This window comes from Galeopterus variegatus, unplaced genomic scaffold (genome assembly GCF_000696425.1).
Source record: "Galeopterus variegatus unplaced genomic scaffold, G_variegatus-3.0.2 Scaffold485, whole genome shotgun sequence".
NCBI lineage: Eukaryota > Metazoa > Chordata > Mammalia > Dermoptera > Cynocephalidae > Galeopterus > Galeopterus variegatus.
Genome location: NW_007726596.1, coordinates 40,263 through 45,804, shown reverse-complemented (window position 1 = coordinate 45,804; position 5,542 = coordinate 40,263).

Genomic DNA, 5,542 nt, shown 5'->3' with positions numbered 1-5,542 from the left:
GGTCCTGGTCGGGTACGGGCGCGACACTGAGGGTTGCGATCCGTTGCCGGACACGAAAAAAGACAAAAAGGAAAAAAAAAAAAAAATAGGGCTGTGGGAAGGGGGAGGGGGAAGCGGGAAGGGGAAGGGGGAGGGGGAAGGAGAAGGAGGGACAGGGAAGGGGAGAGATTGGAAAAGGGGCATAAGGAATAAGTATGATTTATGAAAATGAATATGCTAATTAAAAAATAAATTTAAAAAATAAAAATAAAGAAAAATACGGTTGCTCATTTTATTATTGCTGAGTTTTAAGTGTTCTTTGTATATTCTAGATACAAGTCTTCTGTTAGACATGTGATTTGCAAGTATTTCTCTCAATCTGCAGCTTGTCTTCTCATTCTCTTTACGATATGCCTCGCAGAGCAAAGGGTTTTAATTTTGCAGAAGTCCAATTTATCAATTTCCTCTTTTATGGATTCTTTTGATTCTGTATTTAAGAACTGTTTGCTTTTGGTTATGTGTCTGAGAAATGTTTGCCCAATCCAATGCCACAAAAATTTTCTTTAATATTTTCTCCTAAAATGTTTATAATTTTGTGGTTTATGTTTAGATCTGTGATCTATTTTGAGCTGATTTCTGTATAAGATGTGAGGTTGTAGTCTGAGGTTCACTTTTTTCTTTTTGCATATGGATGTCCATTTGTTCCAACATCACCATGGCCTTTTAAATTTTATTCTTTATTTTGTTGAGACATAGAAAACCAGATGGCCAAACTTATTAGAACAGCTCATAAGGACAGAGGCCTATTGTTACTGAATGGTCTTTCCCACTTACTTCTTATTTGGGATTGTGATCTAGGTGTTTAACAGTAATATCTGGATAAATGAATTATCAGTATAAGTAAAGAAAAACACATGACTTAAGCTGAAGTACTATTTAAACACAATTTGTAATATATGATTGCTAGAATTATGTGGATGTTTTCTATAGACTAATACAAAATCACTGAGACATTTGCAACTTTCTTTTATAAGGTAGTCCATATGGCTTATATATTATTGTTCATTCATTAATTCACATAACAAATACTTACTGAACACCTACTGTGTGCCTGGTATGATTTCAGATGCTTCAGAATCATCAATGCGTAAAAGCAGACAAAAATTGCCCCCTTGTGAAGCTCACATTCATGTGGGTAATAAATATGTACTTACATGTGTGGGGGTGGTAATCACATATCATTAGCTTATGTTAGTAACATAGGTAAGGATATACAAGATAAGATATATGTATTAAACAAGATAAAAAGATAGTAATAAGATAGTAAAGAAGTAGAGGTTGAAATCATACAACATTTATAAATAACACAATTTGCTACTTTCAGGGACTTAAAAATAAGACAAGCAGAGCCATTTCATTAATTTTTATCTATTTATCTGTTTAATAAGTATTTATTCCCAGAGAACGTATGCTAATCCCATGCTGGTAAGTGAGAACTTTGCTCAACATATTTCATTAATTTTTATCTATCTGTTTAATGAGTATTTATTCCCAGAGAACGTATGCTAATCCCATGCTGGTAAGTGAGAACTTTGCTCAACAAGTATATCACTTCCTGTGTTTGGATTTGCCTTCATGTGCGTGCGTGCATCCATTTTGGGGGTTGATGTTGATTGAAAATATAGTGCACCTCTAAGTACGATGTTCTGCATGACTTGTCTAAACAAGAGTGATAAGAATTCAGAGGCTCAAGACAAAATTTTGCCTGTATACTGCTTTTTGGCCCCATGACTACCATGCAGCAGTTAATAGCAAAGATTTCATTCTTCATTTTTGAAACATTTCTAGGATGAAAATTTATACAGTTACACTCTGATATACAGTATCAGAGGGAAGAGGATTAAAAAAAACCCAAAAACCCACGTAGCCATCATTTGGCTTCAACAATTTTTAACATTAAAGCAAGGATTTTGAAGGGGGACCCATGTGAGATTGAGCCCTAGTTCTTTACTTGCTGGCTTGAAGACCTACATGAAATTACTGACCCTCCCTTAGCTTCAACTTTCTCATTTGCAAAATGGGGTTAATGATGCCACCCATGGTGTTTGTGTGAGGATCAGGCAAGGTAATGGATATAATGTGGTTGTCACAGTGTCTNACAACATTTATAAATAACACAATTTGCTACTTTCAGGGACTTAAAAATAAGACAAGCAGAGCTATTTCATTAATTTTTATCTATCTGTTTAATGAGTATTTATTCCCAGAGAACGTATGCTAATCCCATGCTGGTAAGTGAGAACTTTGCTCAACAAGTATATCACTTCCTGTGTTTGGATTTGCCTTCATGTGCGTGCGTGCATCCATTTTGGGGGTTGATGTTGATTGAAAATATAGTGCACCTCTAAGTACGATGTTCTGCATGACTTGTCTAAACAAGAGTGATAAGAATTCAGAGGCTCAAGACAAAATTTTGCCTGTATACTGCTTTTTGGCCCCATGACTACCATGCAGCAGTTAATAGCAAAGATTTCATTCTTCATTTTTGAAACATTTCTAGGATGAAAATTTATACAGTTACACTCTGATATACAGTATCAGAGGGAAGAGGATTAAAAAAAACCCAAAAACCCACGTAGCCATCATTTGGCTTCAACAATTTTTAACATTAAAGCAAGGATTTTGAAGGGGGGCCCATGTGAGATTGAGCCCTAGTTCTTTACTTGCTGGCTTGAAGACCTACATGAAATTACTGACCCTCCCTTAGCTTCAACTTTCTCATTTGCAAAATGGGGTTAATGATGCCACCCATGGTGTTTGTGTGAGGATCAGGCAAGGTAATGGATATAATGTGGTTGTCACAGTGTCTGTCATGTAGTATAGGGACTCAGTATACGCAGTAAACCTCCTCTTCCCCGATGGTCCTAGTAGCCTTTAGCACTGAAATTGTCTCATGTGCTCTCCACTGGTCTAGGGGCACCTTGAAGAACGGCTTGTGCTTCTTATCTCTTTCCATCTTTCCCGGCACATAGTGTGTATTCCATAGATATTTATAGGTTAACGAGTGAGCAATCAGATAAGACTTCCCAGGATGGGTATTATTTGAATGAGGTCTTGAAAGATGCTGGTGAATGGGTAAACCATTCCAAGAAGTGGGTCTCAGAGGCAGAAAAGTCCAATATGTGCTCATAAAAATGGTAAGAGCTCACGCTGGTGAGATCTAGAAGATGAGAGTGGAGAGGTAGATCAGGTTCGTAGCATCGACCCTGGGATTTCAACATTATGTAGACAACAGAGAGCTACTGAGGTCTCCTGAGCCACGTTGTTTTAGTTAGTGTGGCGATTGTCAGTATTTTAATGTGTGTTTTGGAAGTACTTGAACATAATCTTACTGCTAAATAGTGTCATGGTTTGCCTTGTCTCCCCAAAAGATATATTAAGTCTTACCCTCACCACCTGTGAATGTGACCTTATTTAAGAATAGGGTCTTTGCAAATGTAATCAAGTTAAGACAAGGTCCTTAGGGTGGGCCCTAATCCAATATGACTGATGTCCTCATAGGAAGAGGGAAATTTGGATGCAGAGCCACACACAGAGAGAGGGGAATGCCACGTGACAACACAGGCGGCAACTGGAGCAGTGTAGCTGCTGGCCAGGGGAGCACCAAGGACTAAGGTAACTACCAGAAGCTGGGAAGAGGCAAGGAAATATTCTCCTTGGTGGGTTTCAGAGAAAGGATTTGATTTCTCTCGATTTCTGACTTCCGACCTCCAGAACTGTGAGAGAATGTATGTGGCACTTTGTTACAACAACCTTAGGAAACCAATACAAACAGTTTAAGAGTTCTTCCTGGAAATCTTGTTAGATCATCAATTTGTGTTACTAACATTTTAGGTACAAACTAAAGACAAATTTTGGCCCTGTTTCCTATTGGATGTTCCCAAATTCAAAATTAGGAAAGTCTGGTTCAGGAATATCGATGGGAACCCACGAATTAGATTTATAGATCAAACACTGCCTGCCCTGCGCATGGCTAGAGATGTGCAGTAGGAGATCTGCATACAGCCACAGAAACATCAGTTTATGCACTTTCTGGCTCAAAGGCAAGAGGAAAATGTAGGAACATCCCTGTGGTTCTCCTGGCTGCCCCAGATCTTCCAGGCTTCAGGAAGCAGAGCTAGATGCTGTACTTTTGAGTGAGTAGTGAGCTGGGTTTGTGCTGTGACAGCAGGCTGGGGATGATGTCGCAGGCGCATATGACAGCTCAGGAAGCAGGAGAGGGCAGGAAAGTGCTGCCAGAGGGCTTGGAGTCCGTCCAGCTCCTTTCGTCTTACAGCCCAGGCACCTGCCTTGGCTCTGCTTGGAAACAGCCAAAAGGAGCGCTCCGGAAAAGATTGCAGGTGGGGACCCAGACGGTTTCGGACCAGTTAGGGGCATCCAATGGAGAACAGAGTTCACTTCGAAATGGCTAAAGATAAATATGTAACGATTAGAGACAGATCTTTTGTGGCCTGATGTGGATTCCCCTAACACAAACAGCTAGAAGTTAGAGATGTGTATACAGAGTTGGCAAAAATAAGCAGAAAGCAGGCTGTCAGATGTGCCTCGTCCCCGTGGACTACTGCGTGGTATGGAGCAATGGCCACATCAGCTCCCAGAAGAGGCATGCTCGCCGTTTCTTCTGGAGTCAGGAGCCACCCATGTGGTGCCCTGTTAGGTGAAGGTGGGGTGGCCAGGGAGGGAGGCCCCCGTGGACTACTGCGTGGTATGGAGCAATGGCCACATCAGCTCCCAGAAGAGGCATGCTCGTCGTTTCTTCTGGAGTCAGGAGCCACCCATGTGGTGCCCTGTTAGGTGAAGGTGGGGTGGCCAGGGAGGGAGGCAAGGGCATTTCATCAACAGAGAAGTTTCTGGCATTGTATGGTTAGGGGTGTTCAGTCTTAGAGGCTTTTCCAACCCTCCTGGATGGTGCAGGATCTCTGGGGGAGCTTCTGAATTGTTTCTAACTCCCAGAAGTCAGTATTTTTCTCCTGGGATGATACAGGACAGGACTGGACCCCAAACCCATTCACTCTTCTCAGGGTTGGATCTTCCATTTTGCCTCTGACAGCTAGGAGAGACTCCTTCCTGTTATGTGTCCATGTGTCCCCCAAATTCATATGTTGAAGTCCCCATTACCTCGGAGTGTGACCTTATTTGGAAATAGGGCCATTGCAGATGTAATTTGTTGAGATAAGATCGTTAGGGTGGGTCCTAATCTAGTAAGACCGGCATCTTTATAAACAGGGGAAATTTGGACACAGAGACACACACGGAGGGAGAGACCCGTGAGGATGAAGGCAGCAATTGGGTGATGAATGTACAAGCCCAGGAATGCCAAAATTGCCAGCAAAGCACCAGAAGCTGGTTGGACACATGTAACAGTTTCTGTCACAGCCCTCAGAAGGAACCAGGCCTGCCAACACCCTGATCCCAGGCTTCTGGCCTCCAGAACTCTGAGGCGATAATACCTTTCTGTTGCTGAAGCCACCCAGTTTGTGGTGCTTTGTTAAGCAGCCTCAGG